Below are 21,837 nucleotides of genomic sequence, written 5' to 3'. Positions count from 1 at the left end.
CTTTATAATTCCCTTCCTTTTACCTTCATTGTTTTACTTTGCTTTTTCCCCACTACTTGAGGTGGAGACTTAGATTGTGGATATTCAGCCTTATAAAAAATTAAATGCTTGTATTAATTTAGGGTCAAATGAATAGAATCGTGAAAGTAAACCATAAAGCACAATACAAAGGTGCTATTCATATCACTTTTTCAGTAACTGCCCAGTCACCCTGGGAAGACTAGTTTTAGTATGGCTCTTTTTGTCTCTTTCCCTGATCTCTTCTATGCCAACCAATTACGTTTATCAAAGGAGTTTTGAAGCACTTTAAGGTCTTTGAGGTTTGTTCTGATCCCAAAAAAAGGGCTCTTTTTAGCTCTTTCCCTCGTTCTCTCTGGTAAACTGGCTGGTCTGCAGGTTAGCTTTTGCTCTTCTGTCAGCCTCCTCTGAATTTTTACCACGCAAATCTCCATTGTTTTCCAGAGCACCCTTAAACTTGAACTTCTCCACACTCTATTTCAAATAGTCATTTCCTTTGGGAAGATCTTCAGAGCTCTCTTTTCTTATGGACTGCCTCTCTGAAAAAAGCTCTGAGTAACTACTCTGGGCACTGGACTATGGTGGTAGCCTCCAGTCTTCTGAGACTGTCTCTGATATAGAATCTCTGTCCTACAAGTGAACTTGTTGAGAGCAATAAGGCCCCAGCATTCTCTACCTATTGTACCTGGAGTAGAACCTGTTTGCTCTGTGAGTGGGGGCTAGGTGGACGAAGGGAGCCCCCACCATCTTGGCTGTATTCACCAGGAATTTGACACCAAAACAGGAGAAATGCTGATGGTCTGCCTTTTCCAGGGAGGCAGTGTATCCTTTGAGCTGAGGGGAGAAGGAACCCAGTCTTGTTGTTCACACCTTTCTAGCATTTAGCTTCCATCAAACTGAGCTAAGGGGTTAGGGAGGATCATGACTCAAGTGCCACAGACTCTCAATGTTCTTATGAAGTTTTAGTATTTTTTTCTTGAATAAGGGTTTCTTCACTGGCTATATACCCTAAGTAAGATTTTCAGAGACTTTATGATATTTTAAAGTATTTTTCACTAGTTATTTTTGTTGTATGGGGGAACAGGTCCATGGAGCTCCTCAAAGTGCCGTTCTAAAAGAGAAGGTGTGTTTGTGTGTGTGTGTTTTAATTAACATATATACACATTTTCATTAAATAGTGCTTTAGGCACATGCAAGTTTTGATGCATTGTATCTTGTTGTTCAGTTCAAAATGTTTCTAAATTGCAATGTAATTTTTTTAATCCATGGGTCACTTAGAAATGTATCACCTAAAAACGATTTAAGAGGTTTTCTATTTGTCTTTTTAATACTGATTATTAGCTGTGCTCCATTGTGTACAAAGAGTATACTCTGTGATTTTGGTCATTTATAATGTGTTGGAGACATTCCTATGGTCCAGCATGTAGTCAATATTGTTAAAAACATTCTAGAAAAAAAATATGTATTCTGTAATTTAGATTATTCTTCATATGCTAATTAAGCCAAGTTGGTTAATTTTGTCACTGAGATATTCTATATCTCTAACTTGTTTTCTGTTTGTTCTATGAGTTATTGGGGAAGATATGTTAAATCAATACTATGACTATGATTTTTTTCTATTTATCTTGGTGCTATTTTATTAGGTGCATATGCATGTTTAGAAAGGCAAATCATGAAGTGTTCCTTTATATCTCTAGTAGTCTTTCTTTCTTTTTTTTTTTTTTTTAAGTTTTTTATTTTGAGAGAGAGTGAAGGAGGTGAAGGGAAAGAAGGAGAGAGACAGAATACCAAGCAGGTACTGCACTGCTAGCATGGAGTTGACACAGGGCTCGAACTCACAAACCGTGAGATCATGACCTGAGCAGAAATCAAGAGTTGGACACTTAACCAACTGATCCCCACCCCCCCGCCAGGTGCCCCTCTAGCAGTATTTCTTGCTTATAATACTACCAGCTACTATTTCTTGATAGTAATGTTGCTACACCAGCTTTTGCTAGGTAGTTTATATATCACTTCCCATTTCTTGTATCTAGTAAAGTTAGAATTTGCTTATTAATATAATCTGATGTTTGTTGTCTTTTAACTGGAATATTTAATCAGTTTACGTATTTTGGTAAATACTGACTTGTTTGAGATTAAATCTTTGATGTTACTATTTCTCCTATCATTTCCTTTCTTTTTTCCCCTCCTTTCTTGCTTCTTTGGGGAATCAAGAAATTTTAAAAATGAGTTTTCTGATGTATTAATTTATTAGCTATTCCTTCTTTTGTTAGTCTTTTAGTGGATACAAGGATTACACTGTGTACCCTTACCTTATTAGAGACTTATTAATTAGTACTTTTACCAGAATATAAGAATCTTAGAACATCTCAATTCTATCCATCCTTTCTTCCCTTTTCTGCTAATATTGCCCTATGTTTTGAATCTATACATATTTTAAGCCCCACAAGTCATAATCTTATAAGATCAGTATCCATTTAGACTTATGTATATATTTGCCCTTTCTGTATCTCTGTTCCCATCTGACGTTGTTTTCTTCTGCCTAAATAACTCTTTAGAAATTTAGTGTAATTCTTTTCAAGCAAAAATTCACTCAGGTTTTGACTGAAAATGTTTTATGTTATCTCCATTTAAAATGTTTTTAATCAAACTTATATTTTGAGATGAGTGTAGATTCACATGCCCTTGTAAGAAACAACACAGAGAGAATCCAAATATCTTTTAGCCACTTTCCCTTAAAGGTAGTGAAACTGTAATCCAATATTACAACCAGGATACTGACATTGATACAGAAGCTGTCAAGACACAGAAGTTTTCATCACCACAAGGATCCCTCAGTTGTTCTTTAACAACATAAGTACTTCTCTCCCACCCACCGACACATTACTCTCTGGAAACCACTAATCTGTTTCTATAATTTTGCCATATCAATAATGGTATGTAAATGGATCGTATAGTTTTGTGACTTTTTGAGAGTAGCTTTTTCACTCAGGAATTAATTCTCTGGACGTTCATGCAGGTTTTCTTGGGTATCAGTACTTTGTTCCATTTTAGTACGGAATAGTATTCCCAGGTGTGGATACGCTAAAATTTACCACTCACCCATTGAAAGCATCAAATTAGTGGTCATCACAAAGCTAGAAGCTTTCACGTACAAGCTGTTGTGTTAACATAAGTCTTCATTTCTCTGAAATAACAGGAGCACAATTGCTGAGTCATATGGTGGTTGCATGTATAATACTTTTGAAAAACTGCCAAACTATTCACCATAGTGGCTGTATCATTTTACAATCCCACCAGCAATGTATACGTGATTCAGTTTCTCTGTATCCTTGCCAACATTCAATATGGTTGCAATTTTTTATTTTTGTCATTTTGATAGATGTCTAGTGATATCTCATTATGGTTTTTTTTTAACTTGCATTTCCCTAATGGTTAATAATGTTAGAAAATCTTTTCATGTGTTTGTCATCTGTATATATTCTTTGGGGGAAATATCTCTCTTTTGCCGATTTTCTAGTTGGATTGTTTGTCTTACTGTTGAATTTTACTGTTAAAAATCTTCTGTTGTGCATTTAGAGTTAATATGACTTTATGGGGTGCCTGGGTGGTTCTGTCAGTTGAGTGTCCAACTTTGGCTCAGGTCATGATCTCGCGGTTCACAGGTTTGAGCCCTGCATTGGACTCTGTGCTGGCAGCTCAGAGCCTAGAGCCTGCTTCAAATTTTTTGTGTGTGTCTCTCTCTCTGCCCCTCCCCTGTCCACACTCTGTCTCTCTCTCTCTTTCTCTCTGAAAAATAAATAAAAACATTTAAAAAATTTAGACTTAATATGACTTTACAGTCTTACTGCTTTTAAGATTTTGTCTTTGTCTTTAGTGTTCAGCAGGTTGGTCATGATGTGTCTACGTGTGATTTTCTTTGTAGTTATCCTGTTTGGGATATAAAGGGCTTCTTAAATCTGTTGTTTTATAAATTTTAGAAATTTCTCAGCCCCTTCTCTTCAAATATTGCTTTTGTCCTGTCTCTCTCTCCTCTCCCAAATACACACATTAGCCTTTCATCATGTCCCGAATGTCTCTTAAACATTGATTCTGTATTTTCCATTCTTCTTTTCTTCTTATACTTCACTCTAGATATTGTCTGCTAATCTACCTTTCATTTCACTCTTTTTCCCTTTGGTATATCTTCTCTATTCTTTTTTGTTATTAATGTTTTATTTATTTATTTTGAAGAAGAGAGAGAGAACATGCGCAAGTCGGGGAGGGGCAGAGAGAGGAGAGAGAGCATCCCAAGCAGCCTCCGTGCTCAGTGCAGAGCCAGAGTCAGGGCTCAATCCCACTTGACCTCAGCATCATGACCTGAACCAAAATCAAGAGTCGGACTCTTAACCAACTGAGCCACCTAGGCTCCCATTTCTTCTCTACTCTTGAACTAATCTGTTGTGTTCTTAGTTTCAGTTATTGGATTTTTTAGTTTTTAAATTTCAATAGTTCTTTTTTCATAGATTTAATTTTTTACAGGTGGAATGATCCGTCTTGCCATTTATTTTCTTGAAAATATTACTTACAGTTATTTTTATCTTATTTTTTATTTTTGTAAGAGATAGAGAGCAGAGGGAAGGGGCAGAGGAAGAGAGAGAGAGAACCCGAAGCAGGCTCCACATTGGGCATGGAGCCTGATGCAGGGCTTGATCCCATGACTGTGAGATCATGACCTGAGCCCAAATCAAGAGTCAGAGGCTTAACCAACTGAGCCACCCAGGCACCCCTACTTACAGTTAATTTTAAGTCCCTGTCTGATAACTACAAAAGGTGACTCACCAGTGGATCTCTCTCTATTTTGTCCTCTTGGATTTAGACCTATCTCTTGGCATGATTAATAGTTTTGCATCGAATTGGAATTGGTGTATGAAAAATTGTATGATGTCATTTTTCTTTAGAGAGGGTTAATTTTTTCTAGAAGATAGTTAGAATATAGACAAATTACCTTGATACAACTAGGCACTGTAATAAATCTAGAATGGATCCTGGGTTTTCTGAGGATGCATCTATTCCCTGTTTTCCATGATTTCTGTGGCATTGCCTTTGAGTTGTGAGACCTGAAAACTTAAGGTGTTTACCAGCTCCAACTCCTTGGAGGATCCTGAACTCCAATTTTTGTTTCCCTAGGACTACAAGACTGCTAACCTCTCCCTTCACGTTCTTACGCTCTTTGCTGCATTTTTTGCTTTACTTCTTGTTCTAGTGCCTAACATCATTTAGGAATTGGCAAACACTTCAAGAGGAAAACAGTTCAGAAACTTAGTATCACTTCTTTATGATACCTTTTTCTTTTTAAACCAGGACTCAATCCCCCAATTCCTGGGTGCTTTTGAACATTTGTACTCTAATTTTTATCTCTCTAGTCTCTGAGAATGCCAGAAGCCCCACACCACATATCAAATAACTTGAGGAGAAAAGCAGCAGGTAGAGAATGTTGGGCTTATATCAATATATTTTCCTTTTATCTGAGATCTTGGAACTTACAGATTTTTCTGCCTTTACTACTCATTGATGTCTTCCAACCACTTTTTTAAAAATCCAGCTCTTACTATTATCTCAGTGAGAGTATTGGTTTGAACACACGAAACTCCACCATGGTGGGCAACAGAAGTTGCCCAAGCCCGTGCAATCCAAATAGTTGCTTCAGTGAAAACTCTAATAACCTGGGCACCGTTTTATTCAGGATATTTTCACTACTTTACTTTGCCCGTTCTCTTTGATTCAAATCTTCGTGATTCGATTTTTCTTGCCATATCACTCCTTAGGCCAAAGCTAGGTTAGATAACTAGACTTCCCAGATGCAGAAAAAAATAAGTTGGCCTTCTCTCCCTCATAAGAAATTAAAAATAGAGAACAATCCTCAAGTATAAAATGAACATAAGAAATAATTCAATTCTTTCTAAAAATGCATCACATGTAAATTATTTCCCAGAATTGATGAAGCCAGGCTTCCTGAGTGTAGATTCTGGCTCTGCCATGCATTAGGTAGGCCAATTACTTGACATCTCTATGCTTAAGGTTCACCAGCTGTGAAATCTGGAAAAGAATCGCACCTGCCTTATAGGATTATTATAGTAAATAATTTAATATCTTGACAGCACTTAGAACAATGCTTTACGTGTATTCAGTGCTCAATTAATGTAAGTTAATATAAAAGATTATCCAGGGGCGCCTGGGTGGCTCGTCAGTTAGGTGTCAGACTTCGGCTCAGGTCATGATCTCACTGTTCGTGGGTTTGAGCCCTGCATCGGGCTCTGTGCTGACAGCTCGGAGCCTGGAGCCTGCTTCGGATTCTGTGTCTCCCTCTCTCTCTGCCCCTCCCCCACTCACACTCTGTCTCTTGCTCTCAAAAAATAAATTAAAACATTAAAAAAATTTTTTTTAAATAAAAAAAAGATTATCCAACATCAACAGCAATAGCCATAAAGTACATTGGCATATAACTTATGATTTAGTAGAGATAAGTTTGATTTACTTGGTAAATTTATTTGAACCCTTTCTTTGTTAGAAAATTTTGTGATAAGTCTACATTTTAATATTTATTTTTCCTTCCGTTGCCTTTTTTGGGGTTGAGGGGTTATTCTCTTCTCTGTTAGTGAGAATAAAAAGGAGCCATTTTTTTTTTCTATTGCTCAGCAGTGATTTCCCAATAGGAGAGTCACTCAACATTTTTTGAGCTCTCATCATGTTCTGTGCCCTGTGCTAAACACGGAGTTGAGGAGATGAATAAGAGTCTCCTTTCCCCAAAAGTCTTTGTAGACTTACTAGAGTCAGAAAGATAAACCAGAAGTGACATACACATTAAGCCATCTACCCTATGGCTGGGAGTCAGACTTTTAGAAAACATTAACTTTATAACCTTCACAACAACCTTAGGATGTAGGCACTAAGGATCGGAGGACTTAAATAACTTGCCCAGATGAGATTTGAACCCAGTGTCTCCAAAAATACATCCATGGCCTTCCCACTAATGTTAAGATGGGGAGATAGGAACATTTTTACCTAGAAAGGCTGATTCTAGTTGTCTGTTCATGACCCAAAGGACCTGTTAGTTCAGGTGTGTGAACCCAAGTCAGACTCCCTGTTGGGTATTTATCAGTTATTTCTGGCAAAGTGGTCAGACTAATAATAGACAGCCTTGGCATTCATACAGCAAGTGAAAACTGTGGTGCAGAACTGTTTTTGAGTGGATATTTTTAAATTCAGTGAATCATGTTCACCTTAAAAAAATGTGTTGTCATTTAAAAACTAAACGACATACTCTCTCAGTGTGATGGGCTGTGATTGGAAAAACCCACATCTGTATGTCCCATGATATTTTCAACTACATTTGGATTAATTAGCCAAATTGGTAGAAACCTGAGCACCAGTGAGATCAGTCACCATGATTCCAACCCTGCAGGTGACTGGAAGCTTCTTCAGCTGTAAGAAGAATCTCTTAATCCTAGGTAGTTTGCGAAGGGAAAATGAGTGATAGCATTTTGAAAGTACGCAAGAGAAAGCATGCATCCACTTTTCTTTTTGAAGGTCAGTCCACTGATTATTTTGACTTATAATGAGTTTAAGCCCAAGTCAGTATAAAGTGTCCTTAGTCTAAAAAATGATGGAAAATTCAAAATGAAAAGATGTCCGTGTTTGCTGAATTTCAGGTTAAAGCCCTGGGTTTTAGGAATTTTCATTACCAAGAACTTCTTGTTTCAGAGGACATCACCTATTGGCAGAGCTTGGTACTGCAGTTTTACTCAGATGCTGAAGCTACAGAAAGAGCTGATCGATAAGTCAGCCATGGATCCAGAGTCAGGGAGGTGTTACGGCAGGCAGCTCAGAGGACATGTGAAGTCTACAAAGACATACTTTCTCTCCTCTCTTCCCATTCTGCTCATTACTAGGATGTGCATTTCTGAACAGAAACCCAGAACCATAACTGTAACAAACTGCAAAATTGTGAATTGTGGCTGAAATCTGCCCCTGCTGAGACATCTCGACCTATTTCAGATGGACATTGGGCTCAAAAAGCTCATTGTTCTTGTGCGGACAGGTAAATTCTCATCTGTCATAACTCTGAAATCGTAGCACTGCAGCTTGATTTTACTTTTGCGTTGCTATAGCTAATAGCATCAGGAAAATAACTTTTCAAATACAAATATGTCTTTTCTCCCAGCTGGGGCTGGGACAGAAGTAAAAGAAGAAGAAGAAGGAATAGAAGGATTTTACAGCCACAGTTTGGACATTAGTCTTATTGTTCAACAAGAAGCAATTTCTGACTCTGAAGAAATTTCATTCTTTTAGAGTGACACAAATGTAATCTGCTCAGCTGGTTTAGCTTCCGTTTATATTTTGTAGCACCTCAGAGCTACACCCCCACTCCCACCCTGGCCTTTTTTTTTTTTTAAGAACCAGAGTAGAAATCCTGATAACACTAGCATGGAAAGGTCCTTCGGGTTTTGCAAGCAATCTCTTTTCCCCTACCTTTTAACTCTTTTCCCTTTGAATGAGTACACATTTTCTGCGTGTATTTTTTCAGGGTCCTTCCTGTGGGCCTCATTCCATTTTGTTTAATTGGTTTCCTGTTAATTGAGAAGGAGAATGAACTAGGAAATAAGCACGTGTGCTGAATTAGAAGTACGCGGGGTTGTCCTAAAGGAAATAAAGCTGAAGTTAGAAAACGTGCAGGACTGTTCTTTATTCTGCGACTGTAGGCTTTCACTGCACTTGGCGTTCATGGGGCATTCACCCATTTATTCCACACTGAGTCCCAGAGGGGCTCAGATGATAGCCTTTAGGAGGAAAGCATTTAGGAGGAGAGGATTTGGCACCTGTATGGCGGCCTCAAAGCAAAGGTCTAAAAGTGTTTTCGATGTACTCACAAGGCCGTTTTAAAGTGGTGCTGTTTTGAAACTTTGGTCATCATTGTTGCATAGACATTTTACATTGCCGGACTTTGGAATTCCATCAGCCGTTTTCCCCCATCCCACTTGCTGTCGGGGTCCTTGGATTCTCTCATCTGACTCTGGGCCGCTACCCCATGTTTCTTGTTCTTCTTTCCATCACTAACATGGTCTCAGTACATCGACGTGGATTCTTAGGGAGTTTTTAAGATCTGTTTTCTTCCAATTCCCCTTGAGTTTCAGTTTGTATCCGTTTGCTTACAAATAGATTTAATTAGCTCAGAAAACTAACCCCCCCGCCTCCAGAATTTTTCAGTTTCTTTCCTTCTGTTCTATAAAGAGAGATGCACGCTTTGTGCTGGTGATAACGAGACCAGTGGGAACTTCGGAGTGGCATGCATTTTCCTGCGAGGAAGTGTCAGAAAACAGACATAAAAGTCTTAAAGAGGAAAGTTGTAGGCAAGCTTGAGTCACAACTTCAGGGGCCGAGGTTGTCCGGGAGCTGTCCGTGATGACTGTGGTGTGCGTGAGTGTGTGTGTGTGTGTGTGTGTGTGTGTGTGTGTACACACGTTGTACACACACACATGCACCCCACAGTGACAGATGACCTATTGAAATAATTTCAGAGCTGTTCTGTGGTTGCTACGACAACCAATGCTCTCTTGGCTTTCATCTGGCCATGTGACAGGGACTTTGACGTCAGCTGGAGGCAGAGTCTGTGGCTGAGTCCACACAGTCAAAGGCCTGTGAGAATCTGGTGGATGCTGGCTGCTGCTGCCACCGCTGCTGCTCTCCACGCCGCACCGCTGCTTTCCAGGGGCTGCAGAGCATGGACTGTTAAATCTTGCACTTCTTTTGTGTGAGGTAATTCGTCTGCTTTATATACAGTACTTGGATGGTTTATAGCTTATTGTGGTTTTCCCGTCTCTTTTACCTCCTACAAGTTTGTCTTCATGAGCAATTATTGTTGTACCAGGGGGAAAAAAAATGTGAAGCGGCTTCTAGTTGCTAATTTTGTGTAGAGTCTCCGGAATTTGGTTAAATTTGGATTAACGTTCTCCGAAGTGAGTTAAAATATAATAGCCTTTCTTGCTCAACACTTGCTAGCATGACATTATTCAGAGATACGGATTTTGCAGCTGAGCCAAATATTCCCGTTGAATTCCAGGAATCCTCCCTTCAGCATTGTTTTGGGTTTAAAGACTCCAGCATAGCCTTGCAATATGTTGCTGGCTGCTTTTTTTTTTTTTTTTAAACAATTGTTCCTCATTCTAAATCAGCCTGGAATAGTTTGGAATTTGGTTTCTATCTTGTTTGCAGCATGCATAATTAGCAACAATAGGCACAGCGGGGAAAGAACATTATACTTTGAAACAAAAGTTGGGACTTTTCTTGTAAATAGGGTATTCTGAAAATACCAGAGAAACTGTCAACAGCTTCCTGTTTAGAGAAAAATAATCTGGAATATGCCAAGGAAGTTGGGGTGGAACCTCTTACGCCTGTGTGCATGCAGTTGCTTCTTGGTTGTTAGAGCAAAGTGTACATTTTCAGTATCTTCCTCTGAAAATTCAGCTGTGTGGAGAGTGGCATTGGATGCTCTTCACTAAGGAAGGAGTCATGTAAGCTGTTCCTACATTTAAGAATTGAAATATTACCCATAGAAGAAAATAATAGCCCTAAAACTAAATTATCATTGGTAGGGGTCACTTTAATGCAAATACAGATATAAACAGTCACTAAAGTTTTGCTCCAGGTCTTGAATGAATAATTTGATAACTGTGATTAATAAGGCCTCTTATCTCCTTATTCCTGTCACAGTGCAATTTATGTGCATTGTTGTAGTTCATTTTCTTCCCAAGTTTAGTAATTTTGAGTTTTCTATCATTGCACACAGGTTGGATGGTTTTGCAGCTGATAATTCAAAAAAAAAAAAAAAACAACCTCTGACATCGATTTAATCGAAGTCTACATTTATGATCAGGGTTCTAAATCTTACAAATTCAACAGGAGAAATAGGCAGATTTTAGAGCAGCACATGTAATATACCTACTATTTTGATGGATAGATAATAATGGTTTAACTATGTACATGAATAATATGTATCTTACGTGAATTATATCTCAATGCAATGCAAGAATATATTGTTCTTAATTAGTTTCAGAATTCTGTTTGCATTTATTTTACTCTTGGAGATGGAGATGAGGATTTTGAACCATATTTCGCTTCAGTCCGTGATAAGTGAATAATTGTGTGTGCATCAATAATTTTTCAATAGCTTTCAATGACTGAAAATTCATTTAACTGACTGGCAGTTGGTAAGTTTCTCTTTGGCCAGAGTCCCCATGGAGGATTTTCCAAAAAGTCCAATATGCTTAAATCAAGACACATCTATTGAGGCATCATGTCACCATATGATTTATCTCATGATTATAATAACTCAGAGGCCACATTCTTAACACCCCTAGAAATATGTTAATTGATTTGCAACATTTCAAATGAGCATGAATAGGACTGGTAGCACTGTGACTTAATAGCAGTATCTTTGATGGAGTACTTTGATGGTTCCTTCTTTTATGAAAAATAAGGAATTATCATTACAGTTTAGATAGCAAAGATATAGCAAAGATTTTCCTAGTGCTCCCTCTGTGATGCTTTAAGTTAAAGTTATAAAATGATTGTGTTCAATGCCCTTATAAAACGCCCTGGATTTCAGCAGTGTGAAATATATGAGAACAAGTCAGTGTCGATGGCAATATGTCAGTGATCACATTTATCACCAGAAGAGAGCATCCTATCTGCCACGATTGCAGAGATGTTCTAAAATCTACAGGTTTTTTGTTCTTACGGCAAAATTTTTAAAAAATGACTTTCCTCACAATTGCCTATTTACAGCAATGAGACTGTGCTGATTTCAAGGTCATCTTTGTTTCAGCTTCACAAGATAGCAGCAAGGAATGATTTACTCTGAAGCCCGCTGTTGAATTATTAGATACTTGGTAGAGTTTCGGGGTTTTTAAAACCTTTTTGGTGTCATAGGCTTCTTTGGCAACCTAGCAGAGCCTCTAGACTTCTCAGAACGATGCTTTTAAATGCGTAAGATAAAGTGTGCAGTACCACAAAGGAAACCACTCTTATTGAAATACATTAACCAGATTTTTTTTAAATTGTGATATGTGCTTTATTAATAATCTATTATTAAATAATACAAACTAGCAGCAGGTATAAATACCATAATTTTGAAGTTGTGATGAGTGTAAAAGGTTATTTCAGAAAAATCCATACCGACTGTAATGTGATGTGAGAATATCCGTGATTTCTCTTGGCAACAAAATCACAGGTACTGTGTGGTTTGTAGCCTACATTTTAATTAAAAGAAATACTAAATTTCAGCTTGAGACTGGTAAAACTAAAAGTAGAATATTTTTCCCGTCCAAGTTCCTGGATCCCTTTGAATTCTATTCACCCCAGAGTTAAATGGCGTGTAAGCTTGTGATGCCAAAATGTCATAGAACTGCATCGGACAAAACCCACACCACCATTTCCACATTCAGTTCCACATCTGATTTTATTCTCTGAATGTGTGAATTTCACAGTGTTCTCTAATTTCTGCGTGAAAAGGGATGATATATCCAGACAGCTACCAAGCTATAACTTTCTTTTATTTTTCCTCCGTGAAATCTGTAAACATTCTTATGTTACACGGACTGAGGAACTCTTACCTCATCAGATAGGGGTTAAGGGGAAGGACTCACTCAGTATTAATGCAAGTTATGCAATTAAAACCATGGACCATGGAAGTAAGACCTTAGCTATTTACAAAGCAACCTTTATCCACTCAAAGAAAATAAGCTGTACTTAGATGAACAATGTGGGATATTATATGAGATCATTAAAGAACTTATGTAACTTTTGGGGTGCCTGGGTGGCTCCATTAGTTAAGTGTCCGACTTCGACTCAGGTCATGATCTCGCGGTTCACAGGTTTGAGCCCCGCTTCGGGATCTGTTCTGACAGCTCTGAGCCTGGAGCCTGCTTCAGATTGTGTGTTTCCTTCTCTCTCTGCCCCTCCCCCACTCATGCTCTGTCTCTCTCTCAAAAATAAATAAACATTAAAAAAAAAAAAGACCTTATGTAACTTTTTAGTTTAATGTAAAGCACATAATTGCGTGAATTGGTAAGTTGCAACATTAGTTCGTTACACAGGGTAGAGCCTGCTGGCTTATCTACCAGAGGTCCCCAGGATGGACCATATTCAAAATGAAATGTGGAGTAAAGACACTTCCCAAGTAATTTAAACTCAGAATCTTATTTGACTTATTGGCTATTTAAGAACAATCCAGAAGGTGTTAATGTCATTGTTTCGTGAGGCTATGTAGACAACTATCTCATTCTCATGTCACTCTGAATTTGTGGAAGACACTGCCCAAGTTTCTAGATAGCTTTGCAGTAGGTTGGCTGATGTCAGGTATCATTACCTTTCCAAGTCTGCCTTTCAATTGTCCAAAGCCACTCTTTCTATTACATCAGCATCCCCCACGTCAGCGTAAGAGAGTTGGAGCTATGACATTTTGTGCAAGCTGTTGTCTAAACTCAATCCAAATCCCTAACATTTGAAATGGAAGCTTAGCAATTTTTCTTCGGTGTTCTTGGGGGAATTATGAAAGAGGATTTTTTTCTCAAATGTTTTTAATTCATTGGACAAGAAAAGAACACCTGCTTTGGGGACTTGGAGTCTCTGAGGCAACTTTGATAGAGAAACTTGGAAAAGGTCTAAAATCTCTGACTCCCGGCTGTACTGTTTGCTTCTTTGATGGCAGGTGTTTGAAATTTTAAGTTCAGGAAGGAATGTGCCTTTACTTTTCATGAAATCATCTATTATTTAAATGGTGCCCCATGGTGGGAATCCAACTAGAAATAGCAGTCCAAAATATAGTATTTTTTATTGTCTCCAGAAGTGATACCATAAAAGTTAGTGCTCATTAAGACTTTGATATAAAAATTATATGATAAATATTTAAATTCACTGGAGCCGTGTTCTCCAAACTAAAGGCAGTCTGTTCTTTTTATCTCTGCAGTGAACTTTAGTTTTTTTGGACATATTTCTATAAATGCCTTTAATTAAGAGACACAGAATCTCTTTAAAATTTAGTTTGCACCAATGTGCAGCAGTATACTCAGCTAACATTAAAGTTCTATATTTGATTTGCAGGAAAGAAATCTCTAATCTGAACGATATTCAGCTGCTGCTTGTCCTAATGCAAGGATTGTTCACATTTTCTGAATTCTGTCCCAATGACTGCCAGAAACCCAAAGCTGCACATTTTTATGCAAGGATGAATTTTAAAGTATGATTCTAGATTTTCTTTACTTTTATGAATTTAAACCCTGTCCAGTTAGAGGTACATGTTGAGAAATGTTATATTTCAGCTCAGCTCAGCTGACTCCCACAGATTCATACAACTAAAACCACAACCAATTTTGTGACAACCATATTTACAACATCCTTGGAGATAAAAAAAAAAAATAGCATCCCACAAAAGTTAGCCCATCCTACGCGTTCCCAGGCATCAAGTGCTACAGGAGGCAAAGGTTTATTAACTGGCTACTGCATCCACAGTATTATAGGAAGCAATGGGCCCCTCCCCAACACGGTCTTTGAATGATATATGCCACTGGCATAAAGAGCCCAGGTTACTTTATGGACTTCTGATTTTTGTTTGAGCTTTTATTCAAACATTCAGTCTTCTGTACATTCAAACAAGTTTCAGGCACCTACTGTGTGCCAGGCATTAGACTAGACACCAGGGGTGCTATGGTGAACAAGACAAGCAAGGTCTCTACCATCATGGAACTTAGAGTCTACTTATACAGGGAACCTATGTATATCAACACCCAAGTTTCTTCCTAATGCTGGCCAGTATAGCCAAAATGAGAATTATCATTAAAAACAAACAGAGGTGCCTGGGAGACTCAGTCAGTTAAGTGCCTGACTTCGCTCAGATCATGATCTGGAGCGGTTTGTGGGTTCGAGCCCTGCCTCGGGCTCTGTGCTGACAGCTCAGAGCCTGGAGCCTGTTTAGATTTTGTGTCTCCCTCTCTCTCTGCCCCTGCCCTGCTGGTGCTCTGTCTCTCTCAAAAAAAAAAAAAAAAAAAAAAAACATTTAAACAAATAAACAAGCAAACATCAAAACAAAAGAGACAAGCAAACAACTGGGAGGCATAAGATTTTACACCTGAGTTAAACTTAGAAGGAGCATTCTTCAGCTGGTGAACAGCCAACCTAATTTGTGAGCAGTCTGTTCATATCAGTGCCAAGGATTCCAAATCAGTACGCCCAGCCCTATTCTTGGTGGGCCAAAGGCTGTCTGTCTTCTAATTCAGAAGCAAAATGAGACTGGTAGGAAGTGACCTAAAGAATGATTTTCTTTTAGGCAAATATGCTGTCTTCTGCAAATAAAGGAGCCATTTTATTTTAAGGAATCCTCAAGTTACTGGTGCCCAAGTATAGTAGACCCTTGAACAACTTGGAGGTTGGGAGGGCCACCATGCAGTTGAAAATCTACGTAGAACTTTTGACTCCCCGAAAACTTAACTACTAATAGGCTACCGTTGTCCAGAAGCCTTACTAATAATATCAACAGTCAATAACACATGTTTTGTGTTATATGTATTATATACTGTATTCTTACAATAAAGAAACCTAGAGAAAAAATGCTATTAAGAAAATCATAAGAGAAAATACAGTATTGTATTTATCAGAAAAAAATCCACATATAACTGGACCCATGCACAATTCAAACCCCTGTCGTTCAAGGGTCAGCTGTATGTCTGTCTTTTCCCTGTACTAATCCAGTCAACGTAGGCTTACTGCTGTAATAAATAACCCTAAATCCCAGTGGCATAATACCATTCATGTTTTACTCAGCTGCAAATCAGATTTAGGAGAAAGGTTCTGCTCCATGCAGATATCCAGGAATTCGGACTTCTCCTATCTAGTTAAACTAATCTGGGGGAAATCCTGGCATCCACCACTTGCAGGTGTTACTTTGGGCAAATTACCTAAGTCACAGTTTGCTTATCCGGATAATATTAGTGCCTGTCTTATTGGTTTTGAAGTCAACTTATGTTGTGGCATAGTAAGGGACAGGTATTAGGTACTCAATAATGTGAGCTGTTCTCTTTATTTTTTTTTTAAATTTTTTTAAACGTTTATTTATTTTTGAGACAGAGAGAGACAGAGCATGAACGGGGGAGGGTCACAGAGAGAGGGAGACACAGGATCTGAAGCAGGCTCCAGGCTCTGAGCTGTTAGCACAGAGCCCGACGTGGGGCTCGAACCCACGGACCGTGAGATCATGACCTGAGCCGAAGTCGGACACTTAACCGACCGAGCCACCCAGGCGCCCCATGTTCTCTTTAATTTTCTACCTCTGGTAATGCTGCTCCCACCACCATTTTCCCAGAAACCATGAAGTACCACTGCTGAAGTTTGGGCAGGTGTCTCCCTTAGGTGACAATAATAGCTAACATTTAGGGAGCTAGATAGGCTTTTAAACTCTTTTCAAGATAACTGTTTTTTCTTCACAGCATCCCAGTTTTATAAATGAGGAAACAGAGGTATGGAGAGCTTAAGCAAACTGCCTAGCATCACACAAGAGTATATAACAGAGTTCTAGGTATCTGGTCCTAGAGCCGTGGCTCTGAATTCTCTATGGTACATTATTGCCTTTCAAGGTGGAATATATTTTATTTTCCCTGTAATATGTTGTAGTAGATTGTACTCTCCAAAATTGGCCATTTAATTATGGCCCACATCACCTTCTAGAATCTTGCCACTCACCGTAAAAAGCTGGAATCCCTTGCCCTCCCCTTGAATGCACGTAGGCTTGTGATTGGTTCAGTTGGTTCAGGGAAACAGTGCTAGGTGACTTCCAAGGTTGGATCATAAAAAGCTACAATTGCTTTGTCTCTGGGCTATTCTTTGTTTCTCTCACATGTGACATTTGCTCTTGGAAATCAACCACTATGTTGTGAGGAAGCCTGGACCATATGGAGAGGCCATGTATAGGGGTTTCAGCCAACACCTCCAGCTTAGACCTCAATCAAGAGCCAGACATATGAGTGGCAAGCCTTCAGAGGATGCCAGGCCTTAGCCCTTAGGTCTCCCCATCCCTCCTCCTGCCAAGTGGACCAGAGATGTGCTATTCCTGTAGAATGCCCTAAATTACACATTCATGAACAAAATAAAAATTACTGTTTTAAGTACACAAATTTTGGCATTATTTCTTAAGCAATCAGAGTACTTGGAGCATATAGGGTAATTAGCTTTGACTGAAATACCTGTAAAAGGGATTAAACTTTAGTACATATGGATTAAATAGGTTTTTGTGATTTAAGATAAGTACCTTACCTAATTAAAATAATTTCTGGAGGAAAGTATATTTCAGTTGCCAAATTACACCTGGGCATTAGGTACACATCTTGTTTGTAAATTCAAAACAGTGCCCTACACAGTAATGCTATTGCTCGTTCTAGAAGATTTGGGCTACACTGAGACTTGACTGTATGTCTTAGTAAAATCTCCCTCATTGCTTCTGCTGGCTGGGACCCTCTGTGCAGGAGAGTCCGCGTGGACAGCAGTACCTGTGCTGTTCTCCCTTGGTCACAGTTTAGTCCTCTTATCAGCTCTTGTCTCCCTTTCTCACACCTACTCTGTCTAATCTGCTGCCTAGTTTTCTATTGTTAGATCGGGCTGTCTTCTCGATACTCTCTTTTGGCTCATTTCCAATGCTTCTAAGCCTATTTTTCTGCTCTAATGGTTTGCATTAAAGCTAGGGAATTCCTCTTGGCCAGGTAACATTTAGCTCATTCAGCAAAGTTGTCTTACAAAGCTGCCAAAATGGCAACTGTCCCACTGGCTTGTGGCTCCATGTGTTGGTCAAACCCAGCACTTGGAATACTCAGAAATGTAGCCCTTATGTCCTCACTCAAAGAGGCATCTCTGTCTCTTCTGCTGCAGAGAAGTCAATACCCCTGATTCTCTTCTTATTTAGTTAAATGTCACCCTATCCAGATGGACTTCCCACCTTCCCTTTAGAAGGTTAATTGGTTTTTTCACTCATTCTTGTGTTTATTCAACATTGATTAACTCCATGTAGTGGACCCTGTTGTTGAAGGCTTATGAAAAGATTTTTTGTGTCCAAGTACTGGTATGGTTCCTCCAGTTGTCTCTCACTTGCTTACCATTGACACCAGGCACCTGTGGTCCAGTGACCCAGACGTTTCAAAAATCAGCATGTATCCCACTTTGTTCCAGATGTTCCAACGAAGTAGGATACTACACTCATAATACAGGACCAGGACCAACCAACCTTAATAACTATACAGGTTATAGTCTAAATGGGAAGGCTGGACAGCATATGCATCTGAGACTGAAGAGCTATGTCTCAGTTACAACCTCTCATAGTGCCTAGTGTAGTGCTCAACACATTGTATCTACTCATTAAATCTCTTGGTAAGTGATTAATGAATAGGTTAACTCTAGAAGGATATGTGTCATTGAGATGACTTCAGAGAGGAAGGAAGCCTTGAACTGGTCTTGAAGGAGGGAGAATATTTGGCATGACCAACAGAAGTGAGAGGACTGTCCATGAGTAACAAACATCATGGGTACCTTGTGGTAACAGAAACTGACCCTCACCCATCTGGGTTTGAGAAAAAAGTTGGGAAAAGGAAAAAACATACAAATACATAAGGTGGGTCTGTGAGAATCTAGAATTTATCAATTGAAGATAAGCTAGATTTGATCAGATAGACAGCAGGAAGCTTGTGAAAGTTGGGGAGCAGGTAAGTGATGTATGTGTTAAATGGTGTTGTAATATTTATTAACCCTGTTTACTTTTGCTCTACCCAAGTTATTTTATTAAAAAAATTTTTTTTAACGTTTATTTATTTTTGAGACAGAGCATGAACAGGGGAGGGTCAGAGAGAGAGGGAGACACAGAATCTGAAACAGGCTCCAGGCTCTGAGCAGTCAGCACAGAGCCCGACGTGGGACTCGAACTCATGGACAGTGAGATCGTGACCTGAGCTGAAGTCGGACGCTTAACCGACTGAGCCACCCAGGCGCCCCTACCCAAGTTATTTTAAAGTCCCAAATATGTGTTGTTTCCTGTTTCTCTATTTTTCTCATAGAAAAGTTCTAACTTTTTAAGTTAAAAAAATGGGAATTATCTTTTGTTATCAGTGATGTGTGAGCGGCCCTTTTAACTTTAGCTGGGTGATATCTGTAGGGAGAGCTATGCAACTTCGTAGTTTTAAAACTATAATCTGTTTTTAGCAAAGTCATATTCACGTAAACCCCAAACCAGTTGAAAAAGTGAAGCCTTTATAACATTTTCCATAGAATTATACTGTGGTGATCATTGATATTTATAATAAAACCCCTGCGACATTGCTCCATTATCCTGGTAAGTCTTCTGATTGAGTCATCACTGAAAGACTAAATTATATTCAGTGAAATTTTAGTTGCAAGTGTATTTCATCATATCTGAGTCTTTGAAAACTGGCCATCAATATATGTGTTTGGCAACTATCAGAATGTTCTTAATCAGAATGTTCCCATTCTCAGGAAAAATATTGTAAATTATACATGCAGATGTGATTATGATATATATTTTTTGTGTATATATATTATATATAAATAAGTAAGTACTGTCCCTAATGTCCAGTGCCTCCCAGGAATTGACTCTGTGATATAATTGTTAAGGCTCCAAAGACATAAGGATTTTAAAGCAGTGGAGGACAGAGAGTGGGTTATCTCCACCTCTGAAAGAGAGTAAAGGCTGTGCTTTATGCTTACAGAACGTGACTCACCACTGCTGCTGGCAATTGTGCACGTTTGGAAATCGATGCTGTTTACTGGGCCCATTGTGTGCATTGACACTTCTTGCTACCCACTGACTCTTTATCAGTGAATGGCCACCGAACGCTTGGTGATCCCTGAGCTCTCTCTTCCAAGGCCGGTTGCTGAGGGCAGTTAACTCAAACCATTCACTCTCTGGGGGATTTCTTTACAGAGACACTGAGCAGAAATTTAACTGCAAGTTATAGTTTTCATGAAATTATTTTCTGGCATCTCCAGAAGATGTTTTCACAAAAATAGAAGCTATTTAAGAAAGATGCAACCTCTGGTCTAAATTCCATTTTGTAAAAGTAACTATCATTAAAATCTGATATGCTCACCTCCAAAACTGTTGGGCAACTTCCAACCAATCCGTTGCTCTTTGAAAAAGGACTGACTTCCTCCTCCGGCCCTCAAAACAGCCTAGGGGTTAATACCAAGATTGACCAAGATCTTTGTCAGCATCCTTGCCAGGAGGATTACTTTGTTAAAATCACGAAGTGTCTTATAAAAGGCACAAAACTTAGTCTTGCTACAGGTTGACAAAAAGGTAACTAATATTGAGATACTGTTAAAAAGGAGAGGTCTCACTGAATCACATTAAATCATGTCTGGATTTAAGAAGAGGGGCTTTTTTATCGTGATAAAATGCATAATATAAAATTAACCTAAAAAATTTTAACAGTTTTAAGTGTATAATTCAGTGGCATTAAGCATATTCGTGGCAACCATTACTGCCATACTTTAGAATTTTCTCATCTTCCCAAATTGAAATTCCATTCCCATTAAACACTAACTCCCTGTTTTCCCCTCGTCCCAGGCCCTGGTAATCACCATTTTACTTTCTTTAAATAGGGACATTGTAAGGAAGTTTAAAATAAACCTATAATTTCTCTTTCTCTTGTATACACTCTTCAATTAGTAAAATCCCTGTTAAAAGTCCCCAGATAACTGGAAGTTTCTTGGATTGACAAGTGGGCAAAGGTTTGTTTTTTTGTTTTTTTTTTTTTGAATGTTTATTTATTTTTGAGAGAGATGGAGTGTGAGTGGGGGAGGGGCAGAGAGAAAGGGCGACAACTTGAAGCAGGCTCCAGGCGCTCAGCTGTCAGCACAGCTGACACGGGGCTCGAAATCAAGAACCCTAAGATCATGACCCAAACCAAAGTCGGATGCTCAACCAACTGAGCCACCCAGGCGTCCCTTACAAGTGGGCAAAGTTTATGCAGAGTTCCAAGACATAGAGATTTCAGACACACAATGGAGATGATGGATTGAAACATGTTTTCCAAACCACCTACTTAAATACTCATCAGTATAATTTTTACATAATTATATATATATAATACATATTTACAATTATGTAAAAATATAAATTTTATATATATATATATATATATATATATATATATATATATATATAATGCTCATATAATTGCTTGTCAAAAAGTAAGGCATTGAACCTGAGAGTTTCTGGTCCCAGTGATATACTCAAATAGTCTTATATTAGCCTTCTATTAATGCTCCCTTTAAATAATGTAAGTATGTAACAGTACATGTTTATGATAGAACATTTGAATAATACAGAAGAATATAAAGAAGATAAACCGCACTTTAAAATTCCACTGCCTAAAACAACCACAATTAATATTTTCAAATTAAAAAGCATTATAATTCATTTTACTTTACTTTAACAGAAGAAAAAGAGCTCTGAAATGAGAATTTGAACTTAAGGTAATAATTTCTTTAAAGCAGGAATTATTGGATTCTAATGAAATTGAATTGCCAATTAAAAATTTTAAATCAACCAAATACAGTGAGTTTGGGGAATCGGCATATCTTAAAAACTAATTGTTTCTAATTGTATAGGTTTATATTTTAAGTTAGTGGATCTTAGTTAACTGTCTCAGGAAGATCAGAAAAGACCACAGATAATCAAACAAAAATACCTTTGGGGAAATAAAAGGTTTATAAACAGAACTTGAAACT

The 21,837-nt window shown here is 38.3% G+C and overlaps 1 protein-coding gene across 4 annotated transcripts in view; it reads left to right on the top strand.

Moving 5' to 3' along the window:
- Window positions 1-21,837, top strand: part of NCALD (neurocalcin delta) — a 396,530-nt gene that overhangs the window by 306,661 nt on the left and 68,032 nt on the right. Inside the window, exon 1 of one of the 4 annotated variants that reach the window (XM_060611037.3) lies at window positions 9,660-9,813. The exons of the other annotated variants lie outside the window; for them this stretch is intronic. The gene's annotated coding sequence lies outside the window, so the exon portion shown is untranslated. Of the gene's footprint in view, window positions 1-9,659; window positions 9,814-21,837 lie in introns of those variants that run through there. 4 annotated transcript variants of the gene reach the window in all.

Source organism: Panthera onca, chromosome F2 (genome assembly GCF_046562875.1).
Source record: "Panthera onca isolate mPanOnc1 chromosome F2, mPanOnc1 haplotype 2, whole genome shotgun sequence".
In the NCBI taxonomy this organism is placed as follows: domain Eukaryota; kingdom Metazoa; phylum Chordata; class Mammalia; order Carnivora; family Felidae; genus Panthera; species Panthera onca.
This window is presented reverse-complemented; position numbering and strand designations above follow the sequence as displayed.